The sequence below is a fragment of the Priapulus caudatus genome, unplaced genomic scaffold (assembly GCF_000485595.1).
Source record: "Priapulus caudatus unplaced genomic scaffold, Priapulus_caudatus-5.0.1 Scaffold488, whole genome shotgun sequence".
Lineage (NCBI taxonomy): Eukaryota > Metazoa > Priapulida > Priapulimorpha > Priapulimorphida > Priapulidae > Priapulus > Priapulus caudatus.
Window position 1 is genome coordinate 35,080 of NW_014577549.1, and position 11,714 is coordinate 46,793.

Genomic DNA, 11,714 nt, shown 5'->3' on the forward strand with positions numbered 1-11,714 from the left:
AGCCCGCCCTAAAGTTATCCCGCTTCAGAAAAAACGACTTATCCCGAGTACATTATAGCCAGTGTATGCACAGCGTGTATACAGAGCCCCTTTATATAGAGGGTTATGGCTAGTAGAGGATTATGGTATCTATATAACAATTAACATGGCAAATCTAATGATGCTAGTATCGTATAGAGCCCCTTTATAGAGATATAACGCCCTCGTTTATAGAGCACCTCTATATAAAGGGACTCTAGTATCATATACACAGCAGCGCCCGCTTCGTACAGCTCAGGAAACTCATGCCGCTTTTATACTGGGGTTTATCCCGCTTCAGGTCCGGACCTGAAGCGGGATAAACTCCAGTATAAAAGGTCGAAAAACACTTAGCCCGAGCTAAAGTTATTCCACCTCAGGAGGTGGTTCAGGTCCGCTTCAGACCCGAGCTAACGTCAGTATATTCATGCCTGTTTCGTTTGGATAAAATCAAGACCTAATAATACCTAATAATACATCAATAAATATCATAATACCTAATATAATAATAATATATATAATAATTATAATATAATAATAGACGTTATTAGCTACTGATAAAATATAACTTAGCTTAGAAGTCGATGCATGCCGTCTGTGTGTTAGTATTAAGTTATTTGCAACGTACCCCTACACAGATTTAATCTCAAGGATGCGGAACACGTAGTGTGGGGAAACAGAGCCTTATATACGAAAAGTTCAAAACTAATAAATATTCGGCTGATAATTGAGTTTGTACTTTGAGCATGAAACGAAAAGTTGAATAGTGACGCTGAGCACGGTCGTGTTCAAATATGCCTGCAATACTGCAAATATGCCTGCAATACCGCAAATATGCCTGCAATACTGCAAATATGCTTGCAATACCGCAAATATGCCTGCAATACCGCAAATATGCCTGCAATACCGCAAATATGCCTGCAATACCGCCAATATGCCTGCAATACTGCAAATATGCCTGCAATACCGCAAATATGCCTGCAATACAGCAAATATGCCTGCAATACCGCAAATATGCCTGCAATACCGCCAATATCCCTGCAATACCGCAAATATGCCTGCAATACCGCCAATATGCCTGCAATACCGCAAATATGCTTGCAATACTGCAAATATGCTTGCAATACCGCAAATATGCCTGCAATATCGCAAATATGCCTGCAATACCGCAAAAAGTCAACGTAAACAAACCGTTATTCACAACGGAACAATTTTGAGATATTTTCCAAAGATTTATTACCATTTCAATAGCAACAACTGCAGCTCGCTTGCTGAACATTTTCCCAACAAATCAACCAAAGCGCACCTTTGATCCACTCCTTCGTTCCATGAATCGCACTGCGCCCGAGTTTACCTGCATTTAGAGCAAAACATTGTCCGTCACATTGCATTTATTATACTCGCTCTATGAAACATTGTTATCTGCCCTTCGAGAGAAATGCAGACCTGCGATGCAAAGCATCTTACGACTCGATACTTACTCGATACTTACGACTCGAGAGAAACTAAATGGAATCTTTCCCCGGCTAATCGAGTAGTTCTATCAGTGGTTCCCCAGCATCTGATTTGTTAAATACTTTTTGACAATTCTGTACGATTTGCACGCGTCTTAAGCGCCGACGGATCATCGAAAACTGAAGACACAGGGAAGCTGTGCAAGCGGTGAAGCTCTAACACTTATCCTCGTAGCAAACAAAAAAACCTAATCTCCCCAAGCAGCAGCAGAATTCTTCTGTTAAAACGATCATTTCTCAAATAATTCGAAAAATAAATAAATATAGACAAACTTCGTCTCACCCGTAAGCGTAGATGACCTACTGAGCTTACTGATTATTTCAGCATAAAAATTATTACTAGTTTCTGCTGTTATGTGCTATGAACCAGTAAAGGAATGACAAACCTACGCCTGCTATCTTTAGATTCGCGATAATGTGATTCTCAAACACGCTCACAAAACAATTGCACGTAGTTACGTCGTGGTGCAAATATTTACAAATTGGTACCTATCTCGAAATGTATACAAAGGTCAATGGCATCACGCGAGAGCAAAAATCTAGACAAATCGATTTTTTAATGCAGATCGGTGCATATGTTGGTGAAAGAATGATGTGCGTGTGTATCCTATGACATGTTAGCCTTACTGTATACACTTGGTGTTATGCAAGGAGTAACGTTCGGTAAGTATCCGAACGGTTGAGAAAATATGAAAACGGTTGGTAAAAACATGTGGAATGCCCGTCTTGAGCGTCACGTCGTGCACTACAGCTGCTGCACTGCTCCTTATTAGCTGTCAACTCCAGCCAACTACAGCGAACGAGAGGGATAACTTCACTCTAGACTTTCTGATAACTCAAATCATCTTACAAGCAGTGTGTTAGCCAGAGACCCATCATCTACCCATCTTTTGGGCGGCCTATTCTTGGATGAGACGGATGAAATTTGATAGAGACGGCATGAGGGTGGCCCAATTATATATATTAATACACATTGTGTAACTGACAACAGTGCTTAAGAATATAAAATCATATCAGATTCCTGTCTTTTTGGCATTTCAGACTCAATTTCCTCCATTTTAAGGTAAAGCCCTCCTCCCTAGGGCGTTTCGCGCTCGCAGCATCCTCGCTTCGCTCAGATGGAGAGACTCTGATTATTTTTCCTGGCTAACACTCAGCTTACAAGTGAAGCAAACTACGGGATAATTTTACAATATCCTTGCTAACAACTCGCACCAACTATCTTGACTTATCTATATCTAGAAGGGAAACTTCACTATACCGTTTTTGACAACATCTTACAACAAAACAAACTAGGATGTATATCCTCACCATAAAAAGATAGCTTCAACCTAGCTCTAGAACTACAGCCCTTCGCTCTGTCACAGACCTGTGGCAGAGAGAAGGGCTGTAGTTCTAGACCTGTGGCAGAGCGAAGGGCTATAGTTCTAGACCTGTGCCAGAGCGAAGGGCTATAGTTCTAGACCTGTGGCAGAGCGAAGGGCTATAGTTCTAGACCTGTGGCAGAGCGAAGGGCTATAGTTCTAGACCTAGCTTCAACCAAGATACAACTGAAGCGTACGGGGGTGACGTGGTTGACGCTTGTTCTTACTGGCATCGTCGGCAAGTAAGACCAGTGAGAGTTACGCATAAAGAGTTGCGTAACACTGGATTAGTAGCATGTGTACCCTCATCCCGCAAGAACAGCGTAGTGGACACCGCCTGACAAGCTAGCCTGTATCAAGAGTAGATAATAACACTGTGTTATTTATATCTACTCTAGCCTGTATTGATCACACAGTACGATTAGCGCCTGCCTTGGCCGCGTTACACTGATCGGGAATGTTCTCTCTCTCTCTCTCTCTGTCTCATTCTCCGCTCGCCCGTCTGTCTGTCTGTCTGTCTGTCTGGCTGGCTGGCTGTCTGTCTGTCTGTCTGTGTGTCTGTCTGTCTGTCTGTCTGTCTGTCTGTCTGTCTGTCTGTCTGTCTGTCTGTCTGTGTCTGTCTGGCTGTCTGTCTGTCTGTCTGTCTGTCTGGCTGGCTGGCTGTCTGTCTGTCCGTCTGTCTGTCTGTCTGTCCGTCTGTCTGTCCGTCTGCTCGTCTGTCTGTCTGTCCCGGTCCGTCTGTCTCTCTCTCTCGCTGTCTCTCTGTCTCTCTCTCTCTGTCTCTCTCTCGCTGTCTCTGTCTCTGTATCTCTGTCTCTGATCTCTGTCTCTGTCTCATGTCTCTGTCTCGTTGTCTCTGTCTCTGGTCTCCTGTCTCTGTCTCTGTCTCTGTCTCTGTCTCTGTCTCTGTATCCTCCCGTGTCTCTGTCTCTGCTCTGTCTCTGCGTCTCTGTCTCTGTCTCTGTCACTGCTCACTGTCACTGTCACTTGTCACTGTCATCTGTCACTGGGTCACTGTCTCTGTCTCTGTCTCTGTCTCTGTCTCTGTCTCTGTCTCTGTCTCTGTCTCTGCTCTCTGTCTCTGTCGTCTCTCTCTCTCTCTCTCTATCTCTCGCGTGCGCTTCTCTCTGCTTATCGTCTCGGTCTTCTCTTCGTCTCTCTTCTGCTTTGCTCTCTCGTCTCGTCTTCTCTCTCTCGTGCGTCTCTCCTCTGCTCTCTCTCGTGCTCATCTTATGCTGATGCTCTCTCTCTCTCTCTCTCCATCTCTCTCTCTCTCTCTCTCTCTCTCTTCTCTCTCTCTCTCTCCTCTCTCACTCTCTCTCTCTCTCTCCCTCTCTCTCTTCTCTCTCTCTCTCTCTCTGCCATGGCGTATCAGCAGCATCAGCAGCCAGCGTAGCGACCAGATTCTGATCAGCTAGGTTTAGGACGAGCTCAGCAATAGCAGTGGCGCGTCTTTCGCGCGATCTTCGCAATTTCCTGCGCGTGCGTGAACACAGTGCAGACCCTTCCTGTCATCGCTATCCAGATCAACCGATGCCCGAGAGTACGGGAGGAGGTAATTAAGTAAGCAAACAGTGCAGGTCTTAAAGTACGACTCACTAGATACGTCACAGCACCGTGGCCCGCTCTCACTAGTACGTACACACCATCCGCGCTCACTAGTACGTAAAACCCCGCTCTTCACTAGTACGGATCACACACCTCCCGCCTCTCACTAGTTACGTACACACCTCCGCTCTCCTGTTGTGTAGTACGGTACACACCTCCCGCTGCTCACTAGTACGTACACACCTCCCGCTCTCACTAGTAACTAGCTGATACCTCCCGCTTCTCACTAGTACGTTAGCGCACCTCCCGCTCTCATAGTAGTACACACCTCCCTCTCTCACTAGTAGCGTACCACACCTCCCAGCTCTCACTAGTACATACACACCTCCTCTCTCTCATAGTACCGTACACACCCTCCCGCTCTCACTAGGTACGTTACACACCTCCCCGTGCTCACTATAACGCTACATACCTTCCCGCTTCACAGTACGTACACATCTCCCGCTCTCAACTGTACGTACACTACCTCCGCTCTCACTGTGATGTACGTAGCATACTCCCGCTCCTCACTAGTACGTACATACTCTCCGCTCTCACTGAGGTACGTACATACCTCCATCTAGTCACGTACAGCAAGCCTCCGCTCTCACTAGTTACGTACATACTCCACTAGTACGTACAACAGGCTCTCCTGCTGTGTGTCGCTCTCACTTAGTAATGCGTTACGTACCTCCCACTAGTACGCTACACACCTTCCCGCTCCTCGACTAGTACCGTACATACCTCCCGCCCTCTCACTAGTACGTACACCACCTCCCGCTCTCACGTAGTTTACAAATTACGTACACACCTTCCCGCTCTCACATAAGTACGTAGCACACCATCCCGACTCTCACTAGTACGTACACACCTCCCGCTCTCACTAGTACGTACACACCTCCCGCTCTCACTAGTACGTACATACCTCCACTAGTACGTACACACTCCCGCTCTCACTAGTACGTACATACCTCCCACTAGTACGTACACACCTCCCGTCTCACTAGTACGGTACATACCTCCCCTCTCACTAGTACGTGCACACCTCCCGCCCTCTCACTCAGTTACGTACCATACCTCCCACTAGTTACGTACATACCTCCCGCCTCGTCACTAGCTACGTACACCACCTCTCCGTGCTCTCACTAGTGTAGTCGAGAGCGTGAGCACCGTGTCCGTGATCCGCGTCCGTCGTCGTGCTCGTATCTAGTACGGTGACGAGGCCTTCCCGTCTCCACTAGTACGTACAACACTCCCGCTCCTCACTAGTACGCTACATTTACCTCCCGACTCTTCACTAGTACGTACATACCTCCTCTCTCACTAGTAGCGTACACACCTTCCCGCTCTCACTAGTACGTACAGCAACCTCCCGCTACTCACTAGTACGTACACACACTCCCGGCTACTCAATTACGTACGTTCATACTCGCCGCTCTCACTAGTACGTTAGCACACGCTCCCGCCTCTCACTAGTACAGTAACACACCTCCGCTCTCACTAGTACGTACCAACACCCCGCTCTCACTAGTACGTATCACACCCTCCCAGCCTCTCACATCGTACGTACAACACCTCCCGCTTCTCACTTAGTTTACGTACACACCTCATCCGGCTCTCCACTAGTACGTCATCACACCTCCTGCTCTCTGACTGGTACCGTAGACACGTCCTCCCCTCTCACTGTAGTACCACACCTCCCGCTACTCACTAGTACGTTACATACCTTCCCCCTCTCTGAATAGTTAGCTGGTATGCGACATCCTCTGTCCTTCGCGTGTGCTCGCTCAATGCTAGTGACGTACATACTCCGCTCTCACTAGTAACGTACACACCTCCCGCTTCCACTAGTACGTAACACACCTCCCGCTCCGACTGTACGTACACACCTCCCGCTCTCACTAGTACGTACACACCTTCCGCTCTCACTTATACGTACACACCTCCCGCTCTACTATTAGCGTGTAGGCTGATTACGCTGCCGCCTGTGTGGACTCACCTAGTAGTAGCGTACACACCTCCCGCTCTCACTGAGTACGTACACACTCCGCTCCCCACTAGTAGCGTACACACCTCCGCTCTCACTAGTGAGTACACACTCCCGCCTCTCACTAGTACGTACACACCTCCCGCTCTCACTAGTACGTACATTACTCCCGCTCTCACTAGCACGTCACACACTCCCGCCTCACTAGCACGTACACACCTCCCGCTCTTCACTAGCACGTAACACTCTTCCTGCGTGTGTGGCCTGCTCATCTATAGCGTTATTACTCCCGCTTCACTAGTACGTACACACCTCCCGCTCTCTCACTAGTACGTTAGTTACTCCCGCTGCTCACTAGCCGTACACACCTCCGCTCGTCACTAGTCGTACATACCTCCCGTGCTCACCTTAGCACGTACACACCTCGGCCGGCTCTCACATAGTACGTTAGTTACCTCCCGCTCTCACGTAGCACGTACAGCACCTTCCGCTTCTCACTAGTACTCACCATACTCCCGCCCTCTCACTCAGCACTGTACACACCTCCCGCTCTCACTAGTACGTTATTGCTCCGGCATCCTCACTAGTACGTACATACCTCCCGCTTCACTAGCACGTACACACTCCGGCCTTCTCACTAGTACGTACACACCTCCCGGCTCTCAACTAGTACGTACACACCTCCCCTCTCACTAGCCACGTACATACCTCCCAAAGCTCTCACTAGTAACGTAGCATACCTCCCCGCTCTCACTAGCCACGTTACATACCTCCCGCTCTCACTAGTACGTAACACACCTCCCGCTCTCACTAGTACGTTACACACTCCCTGCTCCCACTCCAGTACGTTACACACTTCCCGCCTCTCATCTGTAGCACGATACACACCTCCGCCTCATCACTAGTACGTACGACACCTGCCCGCTCTCACTCAGTACGGCTTGACCGTAGATATTGTCGTCGCGTCGCCGCTTTCACTAGTACGCACACAACCTCCTCTGGTCCGTTGTGTGCGTCATGCTGTGGAGATACGAATCAACTCCTCTTTGTTTTGGGATTTTCATACCTTTTTCGCTTGGGTGTGGTGGTGCTCACTTTAGTACGATACACAGCGCTTACCGGGCTCTGCTTTTACTTGAGTACGCTACATCACCTCCCTGCCTCTCACTATTACGTACATACCCTCTCCGGCTGGTCTTATGTGTTTGCTCAAAACCGCCCAGTACGCCACACACCTCGCTCGCGTCTCACTAGCACGTACATACATCCCGCTTTCACTAGCACGTACATCACTTGCTCTCACTAACAGATGGCCTACGACAGCTCGAGAAACATTTTAACCGATGCCTAACTCGAACGAGGCGGTAAATAATTCTTCGAGGTTCCGCGATATTCATGGCTTCGTCTCTGAAACCTAGAAACGTCAAACCGGCGACCCTACATCCACTTGTGCCGTCGTTCACGCGTCAAACGTCCGAGAGGACGTGGAGCGTAGGTGTATGTGTGTGTGGTGTCCTGTCGTGGGTGGGTAGTGGCGGGGTGGTCGGTGTTGTGGTGTGTTGGTGTGTGTGTGGCGGTGGTGGCACGTGGTGTGTTGTGTTGAGCGTGTCGTGTGTGTGCTGTGTGCGTGTGCGTGTGTGCGTGCGTGCGTTGCGTGTGTGTGTATGTGTGTGCTCGTGTGCGCCCGCTCAGCGTGCGTGCGTACGTGCGTGCGCGGAGCGCGTGCGTATGGTGTCGTGCGCGTGCGTCGCGCGTGTATGCTTGCTCGGCGGCGGTGCGTGCGATGCCAGCTTGCTGTGTGGAGTTGTGTTATGTGGTGGTTGGCGTCGATACGCGTGCGTGCGCGTGTGTATGTGCGTGCGTGCGAGCGTGCCGTTGCCGTGAGCTGTATGTGTAGTTGTGTTGGTGTGTGTATGTATGGTGCGTCTTGCGCGCTGCATGCGTGCGTGTGTGTGTGTGTGTGCGCGCGCGCGCGTGTGTATGTGTGTGTGTATGTGCGTGCACGCGCGCGTGCGTGCGTGTGTGTGTGGTGTAGTGCGGCGATGGCTTCACACAGCTGCGCCTGTTTTTAGTCACGCGCCACACGCGGCCGGCTCTGACCTGCGGCCTTCCGCTTCCGCGCTTCCGAGGGTATATTGAACTGAGCTTCTCCCAGAGATTCCAAAAGACTCTTATTCCAAAATATACAACAACGTCAGAGCTGCTGCTGTCCTTCAGCCTCCCAACCACTGGCTATTATTATAACCCATTATGTGTATATGTGCGCACGTGCGCGTGTGTGAGCGTGCGCGCGCGCAATATAATATATATAAAAAATATTTTTAATATTTATAAATAATAAATATAATAAATATAAAAATAAATTATATATCAAATATATTGCGATTTTTGCCATCCGAGATGCCGCCGCATTCTCTGATTTTTTCTTACTAAGAAAGCTAGGACAGCTCTAGCTGTGAAAGCTATAGGTACAGGTTGTAATGCTTGTAAGCTAGGTTAAGATGCCAAGATTAAGGCTTTAATATGCCAAGATACCTAGCAAAGATGCTAAGACAGCTCTAGTACTACAGTCCCATCGTTCCACATTACGCAATCCAGAACTATGGAGAGTAGAATTTTACCCAAGATACCCCTAAGATTCGTTGCTTTCTCTTCTTTCTGTGTTTTGCACTGGGCCACAATTAAAAAAATCTTTGTTTGCCCTCACCCGACCCAGTCTGAAAAGTTTGAGTAGGTATGTAGGGTTTTTTTAAGGGGTCTTTTTACAAATTCAGCATGGTGTCTACATGCTCGGGTGTGCTTGTGTGGCCTGTGGAGATACCTAGTTTTATGTTGAATGTTTGTTTTGCTTGGTACATATAATGTATTGCCTACAGATTTCTATAACGTACACTGATACAATTTGTATTAAAAAAAGAAAAAGAAAAAAATATCAATAACATTTTTTGAGTCGACCCCTTTTTGGCGGGTCGGTCGGGTGAGGGCAAACAAACAATATTTTTATTATGGCCTTGTCTCCCAAGACTTTTGACGTAAGCTCAAATCAAATCGCGCCCTTCGAGACGGGAGACGGCCCATTCCACGCACGCACGCTAACTGGCGGCACATGAGGCATCGGGAGCTCCTGAATCCCAACTAGACAGGAAATTCTCTCTCTCTCATCCTCTCCCTCTCTCGCTCTCTCTTCCTCTCTCGCTCCCCTCTTTTTCTTTCTCTCTCTACCTCTCTCGCGCTCGCTTTCGTTCTCCGTCTCTCTCAATATCTCTCTCCCTCTATCTTTCCCTCTCTGTCAAATTATTCGAAAACTTACCAAACAGGCGATCACGGAAACGGCGGCAGCACACAGAATCCGAACGAACAGACAGACAATATGTCACACTAGTCACTAGTAAGCAGGCAATGCGGTGAAGAAAAGAAGCATCAGCGTCCGACACGAACACAAAGATAGGAACCTGCGCGCTAACATGCCACAACAGTTGAGACAGCAAGACAAGATGGCAGGATGCCCTGCTACTGCTGCTGCTTGAGTGCGTCAGAGAAAGAAGCAGCCATGTGACTCAGCGCAGCAACAATTACCTCCATGTGCTTTCGTGCTTTCTCGCAGGGAGCTTAGAGCGGTCCCGTCGGGAATAAGTCGATCCGTGCTTTGACTGCGTTGGCCCAATTCGAAGATCGTGTCTACGATTCGCTAGACTGACTACTCCAATGCACGTTACAGATGCCCCATGCTGCACAGATGTGCTGTGCGCGCGTGTACGCGCTGTGGGCCGTGTGTCAATGCGTGTGACGTGCCGTGCGTGTGGTGTGCGTGGTGCCTGTGCGGTGTAAGGGCGCGCGCGTGCGCCGTGTGCGTGCCGTGGTGTGCTGAATGGTTCGCGCGTGTGCGTGCGCGTTTTAGTCTGCGTGATTCTCCACATACTTCCACGGACGCCCTTGAGTGCGTGGAATGTCGCCGCAGTGCGTTCACACTGTCTTGATGCGACCGCGGAATCAACCGGAAATCGGAGGAGAAGCATCTTCAGCTAGGGCTGGTAATGGGCCTTATCTTGCAGACGAAGCTGAGCAATCTTCTCATAAATGTTCCAACTTCCAAGTCGCGCGGACGTGCAGTAGACTCAGGTGGGTCTACTGACCGCACCTAGTAGGCTGCCACCTACAGACAGACTGCTCACTTCTCGTCCCATCCACTGAGCTTCCACTGCTCCCTGCAGACAAACTTGAAGATGTCTATGTTTAACGCTCTATACACAGCTGCAGTAGGTTAGGGGGGGGGCAAAAGGGGCCATGCGCCCCCTTGTTAATGCGAAAATTTAAAAAAAAATAAGAATGTTTCTACTAAAAGAGAATTGTCGGAGTCAGAACTGAGAGGCTGTACCTGTACTCAAAAGTGCCTCAAATAACCATCTCCTGCGAATCTAACATTTTCAAAATTTTCGGTGGGGAGGACCCGCATAACCCCCCCCCCGCCTGTGGTTTCACCCCCCCTCGCTAATTCCTACATCGCCACTGAACAGTTACAATATCTAAGGAGCCCAGAGAACAATCGAACAGCAAATGTCGCCTTTTTACAGGCGCCGCAAGAACAAAGATTGCGACTGAGAGGCGGGGAGATATAGGGTGTTGGAAAGGAGGCCTGAGGAGCATTAAATAATTGAGCGACAACAAAATCAAGTCATCGCACTATTTGCGCAGTCGCTGTTTTTCCCCCCCCTGTTAAAAAATGCCTGGCTTACGCCACTGCTTATACCATCTCGCACGTTAGTCGACTGACATATTCGAGTGCGACATTTCGTAAAACTATTATTCGCACTTCCCTGTCTTATCTCCACTTGACTGATTGTCAAGCTTCCGCGTCATATAGGATGACCCAGCCATGGTAGCTTTAAAGTAAAGCTACTTACAAGTAGGTGGATTGAAATTACATCATATGTGATTGCTAAGAATGATCGTATAACACGAATTTGACTGATCAGGGGGTGGGTTCTGAGGACAAGACTTCTCACGGATAAGTCAGTGACCCAAAAAAATCACTTCTAGGTTATTTACGATTAATTAGCTAAGCTTTAATTTTTAATTTTGCTCCAAAATCTAGGGGCAGCTGCCCCTTGCCCCACCCCCACAGGCTACGGCACTGAATATAGATATTATATATATATATACTATATATACGATCGCCCACGCGGAATAGGTCGCTTAAAATTACATTTTACGCGTGCGCGCCACAAAACCACACAGGCCGTACGT

At 48.6% G+C, this 11,714-nt stretch overlaps 1 protein-coding gene across 1 annotated transcript in view; it reads right to left on the reverse strand.

The window, feature by feature from the left end:
* Window positions 1–9,844, reverse strand: part of LOC106810932 — a 25,156-nt gene extending 15,312 nt beyond the window's left edge. The window contains exon 1 of the mRNA XM_014814417.1: window positions 9,781–9,844. The gene's annotated coding sequence lies outside the window, so the exon portion shown is untranslated. The remainder of the gene's footprint in view (window positions 1–9,780) is intronic.
* Between the last annotated feature and the right edge of the window lie 1,870 nt (window positions 9,845–11,714).